At 41.4% G+C, this 21,301-nt stretch overlaps 1 long non-coding RNA gene across 1 annotated transcript; it reads left to right on the forward strand.

The window, feature by feature from the left end:
* Positions 1 to 17,161: 17,161 nt before the first annotated feature.
* Positions 17,162 to 20,459, forward strand: LOC106609671 (uncharacterized). The gene is made up of 2 exons (XR_001329739.2): positions 17,162 to 19,598; positions 19,768 to 20,459. It is a non-coding gene; the product is annotated as an uncharacterized lncRNA (long non-coding RNA).
* The last annotated feature ends 842 nt before the right edge of the window (positions 20,460 to 21,301 follow it).

Genomic DNA, 21,301 nt, shown 5'->3' on the forward strand with positions numbered 1-21,301 from the left:
CCATCACTAAACTGCTATCATTACCATTACCACCCATACCACTACTATTTGGAATGATAAACAACAATAATAATAGAAATAACAATAACAGTAATAACAATAATAGTAATAATAAGTAATAATACTGCTTACTATAAAGATGTTATTATTCAGTGTCCCTCAGGCTATGGCAGGCAAATATATATTTGGCTGCAAGAGGAGCCATTGCTCCTTCGCCCATGAGTATTTTTCGTTTTTCCTCTGGGTTTAATAAGTTCAAATTTGGAATAAATGTAGTCATTTCTGTGAATAAGGAATCTCTTTGTGAGGAATATTTATCACAGTAAAGGAGAAAGTGCATCTCTGTCTCTACCTCCCCTGTCGTGCAGTGACCACATACACGCTCCTCTTTGGGTAGCCATGTCTTTTTATGTCTGCCGGTTTCTATTGCCAATCGGTGGTCACTCAGCCTGTACTTGGTAAGGATCTGTCTCTGCTTCGTATCTCTGACAGAGTAGAGATAATCAGCCAATTCATATTCTCTGTTTAGGGTCAGATAGCAATTTAGTCGGCTTTGGGATTTTGTTTCGTTTTTCCAATGTTGTAAATATGAGTCCTTTGATTGGTTCATGATTTTGTTTATTTGAATTCTTTCTTTTGAAGCAGTGCTGGTGTCAGCTTGGTTGGTGAGGTCCAACACCAGCTGACTGAGAGGGCTCGTTTCTGGGCTCAGCTCTTGGGTTTGGAGTGCTTTAAATTGCAGACTTGAATTTGGACTTGAATTTAGATGTAGCCAAAATTTTAATGATCTTTTCTGTATTTTCATTATTACTGGAAAGCGGCCCAATTCTGCCCTACGTGCATTAGTTGGTGTATTTCTCTGGACTTGTAGGATTTTCCGACAGAATTCTGCATGTAGGGCTTCAATTGGATGTTTGTCCCACATTTTAAAGTCCAGTTTATTGAGTGGCCCCCAAACCTCACTTCCGTAAAGCGCTATTGGTAGGATTACACTGTCAAATATTTTGGTCCAAATTCTAATTGGGATGTTGATTTTGAATAATTTCATTTTTATTGCATACAATGCTCTGCGGGCTTTTTCTTTGAGTGTATTCACTGCCATATTAAAGTTTCCCGATGCTGATATGGTCAGACCAAGGTAGGTGTAATTTTTAGTGTGTTCAATGATGGTGTTGTTCAGGGTGAATTTATATTTGTGTTTCTGATCTCTCTCTCTCTCTCTCTCTCTCTCTCTCTCTCTCTCTCTCTCTGTGTCCTCATTGTCCTTCCTCATGATGCCATCTATTTTGTGAAGTGCACCAGTCACTCCTGCAGAAAAGCACCCCCACAACATGATGCTGCCACCCCCGTGCTTCACAGTTGGGATGGTGTTCTTTGGCTTGCAAGCCTCCCCCTTTTTCCTCCAAACATAATGTTGGTCATTATGGCCAAACAGTTCTATTTTTGTTTCATCAGACCAGAGGACATTTCTCCAAAAAGTACCATCTTTGTCCCCATGTGCAGTTGCAAAACGTAGTCTGGCTTTTTTATGGCGGTTTTGGAGCAGTGGCTTCTTCCTTGCTGAGCGGCCTTTCAGGTTATGTCGATATAGGACTCGTTTTACTGTGGATATAGATACTTTTGTACCCGTTAGCTCCAGTATCTTCACAAGATCCTTTGCTGTTGTTCTGGGATTGATTTGCACTTTTCGCACCAAAGTACATTCATAGTACTTGCGCGTTTGGAAATTGCTCCCAAGGATGAACCAGACTTGTGGAGGTCTACAATTTGGCTGATTTCCTTTGATTTTCCCATGATGTCAAGCAAAGAGGCACTGAGTTTGAAGGTAGGCTTTGAAATACATCCACAGGTACACCTCCAATTGACTCAAATAATGTCAATTAGCCTATCAGAAGCTTTTAAAGCCATGACATCATTTTCTGGAATTTTCCAAGCTGTTTAAAGCACAGACAACTTAGTGTATGTAAAGTTCTGACCCACTGCAATTGTGATACAGTGAATAATAAGTTAAATAATTTGTCTGGAAACAATTGTTTGAAAAATTACTTGTGTCATGCACAAAGCAGATGTCCTAACCGACTTGCCAAAACTATAGTTTGTTAACAAGAAATTTGTGGAGTGGTTGAAAAACAAGTTTTAATGACTCCAACCTAAGTGAATGTAAACTTCCGATTTCAACTGTGTGTCTCTATGTCTTTATGTCTCTCTGTCTCTCTGTCTGTCTCTCTGTCTGTCTCTCTCTTTCTGTCTCTCTCTCTCTGTCTCTCTCTCTCTCTCTGTCTCTCTCTCTGTCTCTCTCTTATTTATTCCTCCCAGGGCTCTCTGTCTCTCTCTCTCTCTGTCTCTCTGTCTCTCTGTCTCTCTGTCTCGCTGTCTCTCTGTCTCTGTCTCTCTCCCTCTGTCTCTCTCTCTGTCTCTCTCTCTGTCTCTCTCCCTCTGTCTCTGATTTATTCCTCCTTATTTTCTCCTCCCATCCTCCCAAGTCTTTTTGTCTTTTCACTCATATCCGGTCTCTTTCGCTCTCTCTCTCTGCCCCTCTCCTTCGCTGTTAGAGAAGACATGGGATCCATGCCATGATGTTCTTTCCCTTCCAAACTCTCTCCCTTACTCCCCTCCCTCTCTTGTTCCCTCTCCTCTCCAGCGGGATGTGCGTGTGATGGGGCCTGGTGTGAGCCAGGTCTGTTCCAACAGGATATTTATAGCTTTTCCTCATGTCCTGCTAGAGGCAGGGTCACAGCACGGAGAGAGACTCACTGTATAACATTCAGCTCAGACACCTATACATACCCCACAAGACATGCCGCCAGGGGTCTCTTCCCAGTCCCCAAGTCCAAAACAAATTCATGGCAACGCACAGTATTATACAGAGCCATGATGGCTACGTACAGTATTATACAGAGCCACGATGGCTACGTACAGTATAATACAGAAACATGATGGCTACGTACAGTATTATACAGAGACATGATGGCTACGTACAGTATTATACAGAGCCATGATGGCTACGTACAGTATTATACAGGGCCACGATGGCTACGTAAATACAAAGACACGTTAGCTACGTACAGTATTATACAGAGACACGATGGCTACGTACAGTATTATACAGAGCCACGATGGCTACGTACAGTATTATACAGAGCCACGATGGCTACGTACAGTATTATACAGAGCCACGATGGCTACGTACAGTATTATACAGAGCCACGATGGCTACGTACAGTATTATACAGAGCCACGATGGCTACGTACAGTATTATACAGAGCCACGATGGCTACGTACAGTATTATACAGAGCCACGATGGCTACGTACAGTATTATACAGGGCCACGATGGCTACGTACAGTATTATACAGGGCCACGATGGCTACGTACAGTATTATACAGGGCCACGATGGCTACGTACAGTATTATACAGGGCCACGATGGCTACGTACAGTATTATACAGAGCCACGATGGCTACGTACAGTATTATACAGAGCCACGATGGCTACGTACAGTATTATACAGAGACACGATGGCTACGTACAGTATTATACAGAGCCACGATGGCTACGTACAGTATTATACAGAGACACGATGGCTACGTACAGTATTATACAGAGACATGATGGCTACGTACAGTATTATACAGAGACATGATGGCTACGTACAGTATTATACAGAGACATGATGGCTACGTACAGTATTATACAGGGCCACGATGGCTACGTACAGTATTATACAGAGACATCTTGGCTACGTACAGTATTATACAGGGCCACGATGGCTACGTACAGTATTATACAGAGCCATGATGGCTACGTACAGTATTATACAGAGCCATGATGGCTACGTACAGTATTATACAGAGCCATGATGGCTACGTACAGTATTATACAGAGCCATGATGGCTACGTACAGTATTATACAGAGCCATGATGGCTACGTACAGTATTATACAGAGCCATGATGGCTACGTACAGTATTATACAGAGACATGATGGCTACGTACAGTATTATACAGAGACATGATGGCTACGTACAGTATTATACAGAGACATGATGGCTACGTACAGTATTATACAGAGACATGATGGCTACGTACAGTATTATACAGAGACATGATGGCTACGTACAGTATTATACAGAGCCATGATGGCTACGTACAGTATTATACAGAGCCACGATGGCTACGTACAGTATTATACAGAGACACGATGGCTACGTACAGTATTATACAGAGCCACGATGGCTACATACAGTATTATACAGAGACATGATGGCTACGTACAGTATTATACAGAGCCACGATGGCTACGTACAGTATTATACAGAGACACGATGGCTACGTACAGTATTATACAGAGACATGATGGCTACGTACAGTATTATACAGAGACATGATGGCTACGTACAGTATTATACAGAGACATGATCACATGGAACTATCTTCCATCTCCATTTACTAAGCAAAGAGCAAAATAACCTTTAAAACATGGATTAAACAACATCTCATGGAACAGAGGGGACTGTGAGGGAACACACACACACACGTACACACACACAAACATACGTACACACACACAAACACATGTACACACACACACATACGTACACACACACGTACACACACAAACATACGTACACACACACACACGTACACACACACAAACATACGTACACACACACGTACACACACACACGTACACACATAAACATACATACACACATACACTTTGTTGTGTTGCTTGTAAATCGTTGTATTTTAAATGTGTGTGACTGTCCTTGTCTATCAGTGTTTTGTTACTTTGTAATGTTTAGTGTTTTTTGTGGACCCCAGGAAGATAATGAGGATCCTAATAAACACACTGTACAGACACTCAAGCACAAACACATATGAAGTCACACACAGCCTCCAACTAAAGACACACATCCCCCACTCTAATGAAGACTCAAGAAGCACATTCACAGCACCTTCACACTCACTCTGTCCCACACTGCCATAGAGTGTAGACAAACACACACACAGACACACACACACACACACACACACATTGAGAGCAGCAGGTGTAGAGTGGGCGTTAGTAAGGAGATGGATGTAATCTGTCAAGATGGCCATCTCAGATGGAGTGAAACCAAACCATGGCGGACAGCTGGCCTCGTAAAAAAAAAGTGAACAATTCCAAGAGCTCCAAAACACTCAGTTCCCCACAAAAAAATGAAGTCTGGAGGGAAGAAAGAGCATTACTGTGTCCCAAACAGCGCTCTATTCCCTATGGGCCCTGGTCGAAAGTAGTGCACCAAATAGGGCATAAGGTGCCAATTGAGATGCAGCCCATGTTTCTTTAATGCAGCACACTGAAGAGAAAGTATTTCCATTTTCCCTTTGTCTGTCCTCGGGAGCGGCGGTGGCGATGGGAGATGCAGGTATTCATCAAACTGACACTGTAGATGATTAGGTTCTGTGTTTTCGGGGGGGGCTCGTAAAGACCTGTCTATCCTCTCTGGTGATCAGGCTGTTGCCAAGGTAACAGTAGTAACGCTGGAAATGCTGTCTACACAGCACAGAGTAACGTACTAAATATGGTAGGTCTATTTACTATGAGGTGTCTACAGTCATAGAATTATTATATTATTCTTATTCCAAAATGTGAGGACAGCTCCAGTTGTTAGATGTGACCTGATATTGTCTGTTTTCAGATCAGTAGATAAGTGTGGTCAGAGAGATGCTGTGACATGTGATGAGGGGAAAACTGACTCTGGATCAGAGTTGTCAGGAACTGTGTGTTGTATGTTAGTCGGTAAACAGCTCAGGGAGTGAAGCTGATCTCTGCTCATTACCAGAGTCTAGCTTCCTGGGTCCAAGACAGGCAAGAGGATTCTAGTTTTAGGTTTTTTTCACCTTTATTTAACCATTTACAACTGCGACCTGGCCAAGATAAAGCAAAGCAGTGCGACACAAACAACAACACAGAGTTATACATGAAATAAACAAACATACAGTCAATAATACAATATAAAAAGTCTATATACAGTGTGTGCAAATGAGATAGGATAAGGGGGGTGAAATTATTACAGTATGGCAAATTAAACACTGGGGTGATAGATGTGCAGAAGATGAGTGTGCAAGTAGCGGTACTGGTGTGCAAAGGAGCAAAATAAATCAAATAAATAACAATATGGTGATGAGGTAGTTGGATGGGCTATTTATAGACGGGCCATGTACAGGTGCAGTGATCTGTGAGCTGCTCTGACAGCTGGTGCTTAAAGCTAGTGAGGGTGATATGAGTCTCCAGCTTCAGTGATTTTTGCAGTTCGTTCCAGTCATTGGCAGCAGAGAACTGGAAGGAAAGGTGGCCAAAGGAGGAATTGGCTTTGGGGGTGACCAGTGAAATATACCTGCTGGAGCGCGTGCTGCGAGTGTAGTCAGACAGCACAGAGAAACCTATTAGGCTGTATCTCAAACCTCATTTCCACAGGGATGAATGGGGAGACTTGAGGTGTATCTCTGAGATGTGGCTTCCTCTCCTCATCTCCTATACCCTTAGACAGCAAAGAGTAATATGTGTGACATTCAACAATCTGTGCAACATTCAACAATTTCAAAGATTTAGTAGAAGGAAATCAATCAATTTATTTAGGCCCTATTTTATGGATTTCATATCAAGTCAATCAGATGTATTTTTAAAGCACTTTTTACATCAGCTGATGTCACTGGGCAGGGACACAGCCATGGGGGGGCATAGGCCCACCCACTTGGGAGCCATGCCCACCCACTGGAGAGCCAGGCCCAGCCAATCAGAATGAGTTTTTCCAAACAAAAGGGCTTTATTACAGACAGAAATACCCCTCAGTGCCATCCTCCCCCCTCCTCAGACGATCCCGCAGGTGAAGAAGCCGGATGTGGAGGTCCTGGGCTGGCATGGTTACAGGTGGTCTGCAGTTGTGAGGCCGGTTGGACGTACTGCCAAATTCTCTAAAACGACGTTGGAGGCGGTTTATGGCAGAGAAATTAACATTAAATTATCTGGCAACAGCTCTGTTGGACATTCCTGCATTCAGCATGCCAATTGCAAGCTCCCTCTAAACTTGAGACATCTGTGACATTGTGCTGTGTGACAAAACTGCCCATTTTAGAGTGACCTTTTATTGTCCCCAGCACCTGTGCACCTTGTAATGATCATTCTCTTTAATCAGCTTTTTGACATGCCACACCTGTTAGGTGGATGAATATATTGTCAAAGGAGAAATGGTCACCAACAGGGAATAACCTTTTTGTGCGTATGGAACATTTCTGGGATCTTTTATTTCAGCTCATGAAACTTGGGACCAACACTTTACATGTTGCATTTATATTTTTGTTCAATATATTAGGCTGTATTTCATTCTCAATCCTCTCAGACAGCTGGGGAGATTTGGTATGTGTCTAAATACTCCTTAGTGGCTTCCTCTACTCATCTCCTATAGTCTTACACAGTACAGAGAAACCTATTAGGCTGCATCTCAATCCTCTTCTCCAGAGGGATGACTGGGGAGACTTGGGTTGTACCTCAGTAGTCCTACGTGACTTCCTCTGCTCATCTTCTACTCTTTGTTTGCAGGGATTCTGATAGATCTGGACAGGTGAAACTAACCAAGATGAGAGGGAAAGAAGATAGGATTGAGTAGAGAGAGAAAGGCCTTAGTAGAACCAGAGAACCGATACAGAAATGAATCCAAATACGGAAGCCGTAATAACCATGGGGGATAACATTAGCTTATTTATAGGTTTGTTGTTGGCAACACAAACAGATCTGAGATCTGCGACCAGGCCAGCACTTGAAAAACAATAGACTGCATTGCAGAGAGGAATTAGGCAATTAGGGTGTTTATGTTCTTCCCTAGTTTGTTGCCATCCACCATGTGACTGGCTGGGATGGATGCATAGAAATAGAATCACTAGAATGGGTGCAGCACCTCTGACCATGGGAACTTGACTGGTAAACTCATAGAAATATAAACCTATTGATGTGGATGTATGGTCCTGCATGTAGCCAAACAGAAGAAACCTGACTCAAACAGGAAGGGAGGGACAACAGACTTGTTTAGTTTTCCTTAACCTGTTAGGTCTAGGGGGCAGCATTTGCACGTCTGGATAAAAAAAATGTACCCGATTTAATCTGGTTACTAATCCTACCCAGTAACTAGAATATGCATATACTTATTATATATGGATAGAAAACACTCTAAAGTTTCCAAAACTGTTTGAATGGTGTCTGTAAGTATAACAGAACTCATTTGGCAGGCAAAACCCTGAGACATTTTCTGACAGGAAGTGGATACCTGATGTGTTGTATTGACTTTAAACCTATCCCATTGAAAAACACAGGGGTTTAGGAATATTTTGGCACTTCCTATTGCTTCCACTAGATGTCACCAGCCTTTACAAAGTGTTTTGAGTCTTCTGGAGGGAGATCTGACCGAACAAGAGCCATGGAACGATGATGGCCCATTAGACACCTGGCGCGCTAGTTCATGTTGGGTACCCTCGTTCCAATACGTTATAAAAGAGTATGCATTCGTCCACCTTGAATATTATTCATGTTCTGGTTAAAAAAGGCCCTAATGATTTATGCTATACAACGTTTGACATGTTTGAACGAACGGAAATATATTTTTTCCCCTCGTTCATGACGAGAAGTCCGGCTGGCTTACATCATGTGCTAACGAGACGGAGATTTTTGGACATAAATGATGAGCTTTTTTGAACAAAACTACATTCGTTATGGACCTGTGATACCTGGAAGTGACATCTGATGAAGAGAATCAAAGGTAATGGATTATTTACATAGTATTTTCGATTTTAGATCTCCCCAACATGACGTCTAGTCTGTATCGCAACGCGTATTTTCTGGGCGCAGTGCTCAGATTATTGCAAAGTGTGATTTCCCAGTAAGGTTATTTTTAAATCTGGCAAGTTGATTGCGTTCAAGAGATGTAAATCTATAATTCTTTAAATGACAATATAATATTTTACCAATGTTTTCTAATTTTAATTATTTAATTTGTTACGCTGACTTGACTGCCGGTTATTGGAGGGAAACGATTTCCTCAACATCAATGCCATAGTAAAACGCTGTTTTTGGATATAAATATGAACTTGATAGAACTAAAAATGCATGCATTGTCTAACATAATGTCCTAGGAGTGTCATCTGATGGAGATTGTAAAAGGTTAGTGCATCATTTTAGCTGGTTTTATGGTTTTGGTGACCCTGTCTTTGACTTGACAAAACATTACACACAACTCTTGTAAATGTACTGTCCTAACATACTCTAAATTTATGCTTTCGCCGTAAAACCTTTTTGAAATCGTAAAACGTGGTTAGATTAAGGAGATGTTTATCTTTCAAATGGTGTAAAATAGTTGTATTTTTGAAAAATTTGAATTTTGACATTTATTTGGATTCAAATTTGCCGCTCTTGAAATGCACCTGCTGTTGATGGAGTGCACCACGGGTGGCACGCTAGCGTCCCACCTAGCCCCAAGAGGTTAACAATTAAAAACAAAATGTTGTGTGTTGCATGCCCGTAAAATGAACACGGTCCTGTTCTTCATAAAACGAACACGGTCCTATTGTCCCTTGTCCACTGCCCCACATGAAATGCTCTTTCCACCCAAGTACTGCAGACAGACAGGCTCGCTTCAACTATTGTTTACACTCACTTTGAGAGGTAAGTGGGTTATTTTAATGAATCATGTGTCCCAAGAACCAAAATGGTTGCTCAGCAGACATCCATCTGATTGGTAAAACCAATAAATGATGTAGCCTAGTAACTACAGTGCTCGCAGTTTCCTTATCTGACCTTGCAGTTGCTGTGACCTTATGTGACCTTAGGTTACCTATTTTGCTAGGTTGTCAACAGAGTATGGTTAAGTTGCCCATAGACCCTGATCTTGGGTCAGTTTTGCATTTTCCCAACTAATGGATGAAGTTAGGATTTGGGGATGGGAAGATGATCCTAGATCCTTTTCACTGCCGGGTTATTAACTAACCTACACACACAGTGACTTTCGGGATTATATCTATACTTGAGACATGGATTGTGTATGTGTGCCATTCAGAGGGTGAATGGGCAAGACAAAAGATGCCTTTGAACGGGGTATGGTAGTAGGTGCTAGGAGCACCGGTTTGTGTCAAGAACTGCAACTCTGCTGTTTTTTCACGCTCAACAGTTTCCCGTGTGTATCAAGAATGGTCCACCACCCAAAGGACATCCAGCCAACTTGACACAACTGTGGGAAGCATTGGAGTCAACATGGGCCAGCATCCCTTTTGAACGCTTTTGACACCTTGTAGAGTCCATGCCCTGATCAATTGAGGCTGTTCTGAGGACAAAAGGGGGTGCAACTCAATATTAGGAAGGTGTTCTTAATGTTTTGTACACTCAGTATACATACAGAGACATACTGCAATGTTATTGTAGGCATTTTAAATTGTGTTACAATCACTACAGTAATATGCAACATAACCACACATTGGGACAATGAATGAAACAGCAACTAGAAGACTATGATTCTGTACAGAGGCACTAGTGTTTTCTTCCCCAATATGCCTCTGAGAGCTGATCTGAGGCCAGTTATATCTTACAGACACAGACACTGCATATGTGTTGACACAGCCTCCTCTGCATCAGTGATCATAAACTATCCTAGAGGAGGATGACAGTGTGTGAGTGTGTTTGTACATGTGTTTACATGTGTGTGTGTTCCTGAGAACGAGGCTCAGTTGAAGTTTCCTCGGCAGTGCAGTGGCTCTGCAGAGAAAGATGATGATGCTGCTGACTGGCTGAAAGTCACCTCCCCACCCATCCCGCCTCACAACACACACACACACACACACACACACACACACACTGAATGCTATATTATCTGATTGATATACATGATCATTTCAAGTCTCATTATGGTTTTTGGCAACATCTTTGCCTCCCAGAAATGAGTGTAACGTCACATGTGATCCAGGCTAGTGCAAAGCTAAAACTCCAAACCCCAAACGAGACTAAAACTCCAAACCAGTTTATTTTACTGCAGCACTAAATCCTAACACAACCAAACAAAATTATTGGAGCACATGCAGCCTGGTACAACTTGTATTTCAACGGTATACCTCTGAACCTTGAGACAGGAGTGGAATATGTGTGTGTGTGTGTGTTACCATGTTATGTATGTAGGAACATTGGATGCATAACGCCTTAGATGGAGTGTTTTCCTCCACACTTACAGTATGTAATGCTGTCTGGATCACTGTTAAAACCTTGCGTCCCACCTGACCAACATCCAGTGAAAGTGCAGGGTGCCAAATTCAAACTACAGAATTGTAAATATTTAACATTCTTGAAAATACACATGCAATATGTCAAAATAAAGCTTAACTTCTTGTTAATCCAGCCGCGGTGTCAGATTTCAAAAGGGCTTTACGACAAAAGCAAACCATGAGATTATCTGAGGACAGCACCCCACCATACAAATGCATAACAATCATTTTCAACCAGGCAGGTAGCGACACAAAAGTCAGAAATAACAATATATTTCATGCCTTACCTTTGAAGATCTTCTTCTGTTGGCACTCCAATATGTCCCAGAAACATCACAAATGGTATTTTTGTTCGATAAACTCCTTTTTTATATCCCCAAAATTTCAATTTATTTGGCGCGTTTGATTCAGAAAAACACCGGTTCGAACTCGCCCAACATGACTACAAATGATCTAATAAGTTACCTGTAAACTTTGTCCAAACATTTCAAACAACTTTCCTAATCCATCCTTAGGTATCCTAAAACGTAAATAATCGATACAATTTAAGACGGAGTATACTGTGTTCAATAGCGGATAAAATCAAAGTGGAGCGAGCCACAGGTCGCACGCCCCAAGCAAAAGAGTCCACTTGGCTTGACTCTCATGCTGAATAGCCGTACTTCTTCATTTCTCAAAGGAAAAACATCAACCAATTTCTAAAGACTGTTGACCTCTGATGGAATCCATAGAAACTGCAACCAGGTGTCTCATAAATCTTGTTCCCCATAGAAAACTAATAGAAAACACAGTCAACTCAACAAACAAAAAAATCCTGGCTGTTTTGTCCTCGGGGTTTCGCCTGCCAAATAAGTTCTGTTATACTCACAGACATTATTTTAACAGTTTTAGAAACTTTAGAGTGTTTTCTATCACAATCTACCAATTATATGCATATCCTAGCCTCTGGGCCTGAGTAGCAGGTAGTTTACTTTGGGCACACTTTTCATCCGGACGTCAAAATACTGCCCCCTATCCCAAAGAAGTGTTAACACTGGTTGGAACCAAGAGCCCTTCAAGCAAGGCACAGCATGTGTACATATACAACATGATGGAATGGGGAAGAAAGAAGGTGAGATGGAGAGAGGGAACAGAGAAAAGGACAGAGAGAGAAAAAAGGAGAGATGAAGTGAGGGAGGGAGGTAGAGGGAGGGGACAGAGAGAGAAAGAAGCAGGTCAGAGAAAGGTCAATTGAGTAAAGAGATGGAGGGATGAAAAGCAACTTGATCTCATAGTTGTTGAAGAGAGAGAGGGAGACGAAAGAGACATTTGAGAGAGACAGATGAAGACCAAAGGAGCGAAGAAGGAGTACCAAACCACCCACAACAAATGTTTCAACTGTCTGAGTAAAGTTCTAAAGTCCACTGATATTGAGTCATCAAGGACATATCCAAGTGGATATGACAAGCAAAGACAAAAAACTGTCTCTGCTGTCAAACAATAAAATAACTCTGACTGTGAGGTGAGAGTGAGACAATGCTTTGTACTGGGAAACAGAGGAAGAAACAGAGGAAGAGGAAGAGAAAGAGCCGCTCAGTTGTCTTAGACAGAGCGTGTTATCGTGAGCACATCACACCCTCTCAAAGCAGCCTGAGACTTATTTTATGAATCAAGGGAGGGAGGGAGGGAGGGAGGGGGGGAGGAGCGAGGGAGTCAGGGGAGGAGGAGAGGGATGAAGAGAGGGAGGGAAGGTGTAATACTGAAATATATCTGTATATGAGGAATGATGAGTTATTCAATAAATGATTAAAGTTGTGAGGTGGGTTATGGGGCGAGTGAACACTAACAAGGGGAAGAGATGCCAACTACACTGCCTTTTTTTTAATAAGAAATCAAGGGTATTTTCTAGTAGGCCTAGTAGGCCTAGTATTTTCTTGTAGGCCTAGTATTTTCTTCTAGACCTAGTAGGCCTAGTATTTTCTTGTAGGCCTTGTAGGCTTAGTATTTTCTTGTATACCTAGTATTTTCTTGTAGACCTAGTAGGCCTAGTATTTTTTGTAGGCCTAGTATTTTCTTGTAGACTTAGTAGACCTAGTATTTCCTTGTAGGCTTAGTAGGCCTAGTATTTTCTTGTCCTAGTAGGCCTAGTATTTTCTTGTCGGCCTAGTATTTTCTTGTAGGCCTAGTATTTTCTTGTAGGCCTAGTATCTTCTTGTAAACCTAGTAGGGCTAGTATTTTATTGTAGGCCAAGTGTCTTCCTGTAGACTTGGTAGTAGGCCTAGTATTTTCTTGTAGGCCTAGTAGGCCTAGTATTTACTTGTAGACCTAGTAGGCCTAGTATTTTCTTGTAGACCTAGTAGACCTAGTATTTTCTTGTCGGCCTAGTAGGCCAAGTATTTTCTAGTAGGCCTAGTATTTTCTTGTAGGACTAGTAGGCCTAGTATTTTCTTGTAGACCTAGTAGACCTAGTATTTTCTTGTAGACCTAGTAGACCTAGTATTTTCTTGTAGGCTTAGTAGGCCGAGTTTTTCTTGTAGGCCTAGTTGGCCTAGTATTTTCTTGTAGACCTAGTAGGCCTAGTATTTTCTTGTGGGACTACAAATGAGATATAGAGTAGTCCTCTGGTAATGAAAATATCACAGCTTAGTAAATTAGGGAAACAAGAAGGCCAGATAACAGGTCAGTAAATCATGGAAACAAGTAGGCCAGATGACAGATTTGTTTTGGTCAGCAAAAGTACACCAGAAATATACAAAACATTTAGATATATAAATATATGGATATACTCTACAAATTAACTTTCAAGGAATACAAGAATCAAGACATATTGTGATATCAGAACTGCATTGAACCCATAGAGAGTGAATGAATATAGAATCAGTGAAACACATTACAATAGTCAACATAGTAGAGATTTGAGCAGAGGAAATAGGCTGACATTACATTATTCCATGGCATTACAGACAGCCCTATCTTTGAGGTGTGTGTGTGTGTGTGTGTGTGTGTGTGTGTGTGTGTGTGTGTGTGTGTGTGTGTGTGTGTGTGTGTGTGTGTGTGTGTGTGTGTGTGTGTGTGTGTGTGTGTGTGTGTGTGTGTGTGTGTGTGTGTGTGTGTCTCGACATTGCGGAGAGACAGAAAATAGAGAAATAATAGAAAAGTAATACCATGTAATAATAAAAGTATTAATAAATATTAGATCAGATAAATAAATATTATTATCTTCAATATTAGATCAGATAAATAGAAATAAAAACACATGGTAAACCTGTGTGTGTGCATGTGTTTGTGTGAAAACGGGGCCTAATGTCTGTACTTGTCTTTTCACTGGCATCTATTCTAGACCGTTGCCTCCTCAATCATGCTGTATTCGTCGGTTGTTGTGAGCATTGCTCAACACTGGGCATTGCTTGTTATCCACAGCCAGAAACAGTTCGCACAACAAAAGGCTATGTACGAAATGAACACACTGACTGTAAAATAATAAATATCTGATCAGTGGTAATCATAGCCTATAGGCTTAGCCCTTAATGAACTGAGTTGTGTTGCTGGGCTGCCCTCTTGTGGCACAATAATAATACTGATAGTTAAATGTGCCACCTGGTGGAAGAATATGTATGCATGTCTGCATGTACTGTATGTCTGCTACTAATATAAATGTCGCTTATGCTTTTTTATTTTGTCTATTTTGGGGTGGACCTCTCAAGAGACAACCTGCATACAACTGAACTTTTTTTCCAAAATAACCAGATTTCTCCCCCATCCAGGCTGGAATGGCTAGACTTTACTAAAAACAAATAGATGGCGCTCTCTTCAGTAAATATGTTACCTAACCATCTCTGAACTCTTGAAAAAACAATAACAGTGAACCTCCACTATACCCAAAATAATAATTAAAACAAAGTGGATAGCAGAGAATATGTCTATACCGTTTACCATCACTTGTTGGACAGACCAGAGCCTTACATATGCAGTTTTAGAAACTGTTTTTTGTCCTTTAAGCATTACATGGCAACATGGGATTTTTGATAGCTTTTTATTAACATTTCATGCAATTCTACATAATTTTACATATTAGCAGAATAGTTTATAATGCCATACAAATTACCAAAATTCAGTGGTGTAAAGTACTTAAGTAAAAATACTTTTAAGTACTACATAAGTCGTTTTTTGGGGTATATGTACTTTACTATTTATATTTTTGATAACTTTTACTTCACTACGTTCGTAGATAAATAATTTACTTTTTACTCCGTACATTTTCCCTGGTTATCCAAGAAAAATAAGGAATTTGAAATGATTTATACTTTTACTTTTGATACTTTAGTATATTTTTGCAATTACGTATACTTTTGATACTTAGCTAAGTATATTTAAAACCAAACACTTTTAGACTTTTACTCAAGTAGTATTTTACTGGGTAACTTTCACTTGAGTCATTTCTATTAAGGTATCTTTACTTTTACTTGGGTATGACAATTGGGTACTTTTTGCACCACTGCCAAAATTACAGACCAAGAATGGACAGAGAGATAGTCCTATGTGTTCATTTTATCATAAACTCAGCAAAAAAAGAAACATCCTCTCACTGTCAACTGCGTTTATTTTCAGCAGACTTAACATGTGTAAATATTTGTATGAACATAAGATTTAACAACTGAGACATAAACTGAACAAGTTCCACAGACATGTGACTAACAGAAATGGAATAATGTGTCCCTGAACAAAGGGGGAGTCAAAATCAAAAGTAACAGTATCTGGTGTGGCCACCAGTTGCATTAAGTACTGCAGTGCATCTCCTCCTCATGGACGGCACCATATTTGCCAGTTCTTGCTGTGAGATGTTACCCTACTCTTCCACCAAGGCACCTGCAAGTTCCCAGACATTTCTGGGGGGAATCCGACCATCACCCCCGGTGAGACAAAACCGCAACTCATCAGCGAAGAGCACTTTTTGCCAGTCCTGTCTGGTCCAGCGACGGTATGTTTGTGCCCATAGGTGACGTTGTTGCCGAGGATGTCTGGTGAGGACCTGCTTTACAACAGGCCTACAAGCCTTCAGTCCAGCCTCTCTCAGCCTATTGCAGACAGTCTGAGCACTGATGGAGGGATTGTGCGTTCCTGGTGTAACTCAGGCAGTTGTTGTTGCCATCCTGTACCTGTCCCACAGGTGTGATGTTCGGATGTACCGATCCTGTGCAGGTGTTGTTACACATGGTCTGCCACTGTGAGGACGATCAGCTGTCCATTCTGTCTCCCTGTAGCACTGTCTTAGGCGTCTCGCAGTACGGACATTGCAATTTATTGCCCTGGCCACATCTGCAGTCATGCCTCCTTGCAGCATGCCTAAGGCACGTTCACGCAGATGAGCAGGGACCCTGGGCATCTTTCTTTTGGTGTTTTTCAGAGTCAGTAGAAAGGCCCCTTTAGTGTCCTACATTTTCATAACTGTGACCTTAATTGCCTACCGTCTGTAAGCTGTTAGTATCTTAAGGACCGTTCCACAACCATAATTGTTTGTGGTTCATTGAACAAGCATGGGAAGCAGTGTTTAAACCCTTTACAATTAAAATCTGTGAAGTTATTTGGATTTTTACAAATGATATTTGAAAGACAGGGTCCTGAAAAAGGGACGCTTCTTTTTTAACTGATTTTTCCAATGCCAAATCGGTGTGTCTTGTTTGCAACGAAACTGTCCCTGTTTGCAAATAATGAAATCTGAGACGTCATTAGGAATCTGAGCATGGTACTTCATTTAAGGTTAGGCATTCGGTTAGCAGTGTGATTACGGTTAGGTTTTAAATCACATTTTAAGAAGAGAAATTGTAGAAATACGCTAGGTGTAGAACTTTGTGGCCATGGTAACTAGTGACGACCCTGTATAGGTGGAGCTTATAATACATTTTACATTACAGAGAAGTCCACTGTTTTTACTCTACGCGGAAAGGGAGTCCCTAGAGAAAGCAAGAACAAGATGGTTGTCGGGAGTAGTGCAGTATTATCATAAGGAGTCGTATACTTGGAAAACGGAGGAGGAATGGAGGGAAAAAGAGAGGGAGAGGAGGTCTAAGAGAGAGAGGGAAGAAGAGGGTGAGCTTGAGATAAAAAATGGTGGGAAAAAGTAGATGGTTTGTTAAATAAGAATGATAGAAAGTGTAAGCAGAGGGAGCTGAAGACAGGAGGAGAAATGGAAGTGAATGAGGGTGAAGTATCGGAGGTGGTAGGTGTGGTGAAGTTATCGGGGACCGAGGTATGCAGGGAGGGTAAGAAATGAGTCTGTGACAGTAGGAGTGAAGTTCATGGAAAAAGTGGACTCTTGCCTTTTGGCTGATTCATTTGTTGTTTCACGGTGGGTGAAAAAAGAGTTGGGTAATGTGGAATTGGTGAGGGTAACCAAAAGTGGTCTAGTGATAATTGTTTGTGTTTTTGTTGGTCAGAGGGAGAAGGCGCTCGGAGTAAAACAAATGGGGGCAAAGAACGTGAATTGTTTTGCTCTCAAGAAAAGGTCACCAATGAAAGGAGTGATAACTGGGGTAGCAGTAAATATAAAAGTTGACCAGCTGAGGGCAAAGATTCCCGGTGTATGTGATGCTCGTCGTTTGATGTGACGCAGACAGGGTGGCGAGTGGGGAAACAGAAGAGTCATTGTCTGTTCGTTTGAGTTTTGAAGTTGAGTCTTTGCCTGACAAAGTGAAGTTAGGATATATAAGTTATCCTGTAGGAGCGTATGTGCCAAATACATTACGATGTTACAGGTGTCAAGTTTATGGACATGTGTAGGAGGGAGAGGCCAAGGTGTGCAGAAGGGCATGAGACAAAGGAATGTGTAGTATTGGGGAAAGTAGTGGTACGTGTTAATTGTAGGGGTGCCCATGGAGCTGGGGATCAGAAATGTCCCGTGCGAGAGAGTCAGGTTGAGGTTTCCAGGGTTAGAGTAGTGCAGAAGTTCTGAGGCAGTGAAGAAAGTAGAGGAAGATGGGTTAAGGGGGAGGAGTGTTGAGACTAGTTGAGATATACCAGTACAGAGGGATAGGCCAGTGGTATACGTTTCAGTAAGATTGGATATTTAGCAAATGTAGAAATTGTTATCAACTGTACTGCAGGGATGGAATGGAAGTCGCAGAAAATTGAGGTTGTGGTGGCAGCTGCAGAGAGGTATTTGGGTGTGCGAGACTTGACATCAGAAGAGGTACAGGGTATGTTAAGTGGTGATGTCCCATCCTTTCAGGATGATGGCATGAGGTAGGAATAAATACATTTAATTAGTGGAGTAGGCTGGTGTTAATTTTATTTTATATAACTTTGAAATTAGTGAGTGTAGTGTTCGATGGTAGGGTGTTCATTTAGTACATTTGTATTTTTCAAGAAAAGTATAAGGGAGTTGTACTCCAGTCTAGTAGGTGGCGGTAATTCAACAAATTGGATCCCAACCGCCGTTTAACCTCATAGAAGAAGAGGTTTTTGCTCCAAAGGATCATGGGAACTTTCTTTTCCGAAGATAGCAATGTGCTGTCAACGTTTTACGGATCATTCCATTTTGCGTTACCACAGCGAGGGGGACTTTGGCATTTTAATCTATTAATTTTTTGACGTAAGACGCATCATTGTAACGTTAAGTGCATTGACTTTTTATACTCGAACATTTTATTTTGATTCAGTTGAATTTATCCAGCTGTATAATTGTGAATGATCTAGCTAACTTAGCTGGCTGAGTTGATATTACAAACGGCTAACTCACAGACACGATTTATTTTTTAAACATTTTGTGAAATGTTCTTGGACAGCATGGAAACTAAAGTGGAATTCGAAGTACTGAAACCTTGCGACTCCAGAAGATCTGGTAAACTTTCAAAGTGCAGACTGAGGAAAGTTCTCCATTTGAGTTCCAAGGAAGGCCTGAAACGGTGGCGCACCAACCTTGTCAAAGCCACTCTCAAAAAATACATTCGTTGCGAACAGAAGAGGGTGCTCACTAAACCGGTCAACCAAGAACAACTTTTGACGGGCAACGGCGAAGATATGACGTATATGGCGACCGAGAATATCGGCAGAATTACACGACCACTAGGCGCAATGGCGCCAAAGAATACAACACAGTATCTGATGGACATTGTATACGACGACATGCACATTGACACCAGTTCCAACCAGTTCAAGTCGCAACCAGTTTCATTTGTTTCTAGCGCCTCTCTTTCACCCAGGAGCGCGTGTGAAAGTTCTCTTGATTTTCAACAGAGGGACTTCGACGAAATGTATCTCCATTTTGGATCATGTTGATCAGGCTTGAACCAGTCTGTGGCAGAGCTGACCAATGCATTGACTCTAAACCTCGCAAACCAAGGTGTGCATACGGTTATTGTAAATAAGATGTGTATAAGAGCCTAGTTAATTACTGCCTGATTTTATTTTGTGAACGTTTTTAAATGAAACGTTAAATGTATTTTGAATTTCATTTGACTATGGTCTATTGCGCAATCATGTTACATTTTGGGCTTTCCTTGTCCTCACAGCGACGCACCGGACGCTGCCTGTCGGTGGGCGCTCGCTCGCAGCGTCGCTTCCGGTGAAGTTGAGTCCACCGCTAAGGTATCCCAGGTAAACCTGCGTCACCAACAGGTAAACGTGGCAGGTAGTGGAGTCATCCTGTAACGTTCTATGGTGCAATTTGACTTCATTTGGTTGCTTTTCATTGACCTCACTACAGGTTTAGTCTCATAGTCGAGATGGAGTAATTTGCCTTTGGTTGACTTGGTTATATACACAGTACCCAGATGTGTTCACAGCCATCTGCTGTATTTACTCTTGTGCGAGCCTTTTTCAGGTCACTCCGTTCTTCGACATGCCTCCTACCTGACTGCAATCAGCTGGCCGTTGCCAGATCGATGGACACGTGCGGATGACTGAGTAAGGTTTCAAGTCCACCTCACATGTAGTGTTGCAGTTCTAATGTATACTTAATGGATAATACTGACTTGATTAGCAATCATGTTACCAAATGCAAGTTTGGGTAATATTCACTCATTACAGATATTTGTTACCCATAGCAAAGACATTCAATCCATTTTTTGATTACTTAATGTAAACGTTTGTTTAAACATGTTGCCAATGACATCTGTGTAAATGTATTGTATGTGTCTGGACATGTTGAGAAATCCTAACTTCCTAGTTAAATGCTCGTGTGAATAAAAGTGTATGACCTGTTGCCACTTTGTTTTGTTGAATTGTTTTCTGTATTTTGAAGATCTTTAGTGTCACTCTGCTTTCACATGTTGGTTTTTCAACTAAAGTAACATGGCCAGAAAAAAATAGATCCTAAAATTATATACGTCTCAATTTACAGGTTGAGGTAGAATACACATGGTGCAATTTCAAAATTTGGTTGTGCATCAGCAGTTTTGTTGTTGGTCACTCAAATGGCTCATGTCAGTTAACTTTTTTGGGATTAAGTCTAGCCAGCTGTCTAAACATCTAGTAATCACTGTTGGATTACTGACCGCAGGCCCCCATTAATGGTCTTAAGTCACTCACTGCTGTTACTACTGCCAACATCTCCACCCTGTCAATGTTTAGATTTGTGTGAAAATAGTTGTAAACCTATTTTCTCTGCCCAATGGCAAAATTAGTAGAATTGCAGACCTGCGAGCCACTGTGTCCCTCATGAGTTCAGATTTTGTTGCTCATTCCTGCTTTATGTAGCGCTGAGGGAATTTGAATGGTGGAAGGTTTAGGTGTCAGTGCTCACCCATGATAAAGATGACTCCATTAGGACAATGACAAGATGGTAACAACCTCTCTCTCGTATGAGACAACTCCATGTATTTCCTTTCACAAAGGGGAGTAAGAAACTATTCCCTAATCAAAAACTGCTAGCCTACAAATTTAATCTCCCTCTCAAACACATGTGTACGTGCATGCCCTCTGTGTATTACTCTGGTTAGAGATAACAGAAATGGACTCCACCACCATGGGAAGATCTCAATTGCAGTCTCCTTAAATCTATTGAAGGTCAGAGGGGAGGGACCTCTGGCTTTCTCGTCCAATGTG

This window comes from Salmo salar, chromosome ssa07 (assembly GCF_905237065.1).
Source record: "Salmo salar chromosome ssa07, Ssal_v3.1, whole genome shotgun sequence".
NCBI classification, from domain to species: Eukaryota; Metazoa; Chordata; class Actinopteri; order Salmoniformes; family Salmonidae; genus Salmo; species Salmo salar.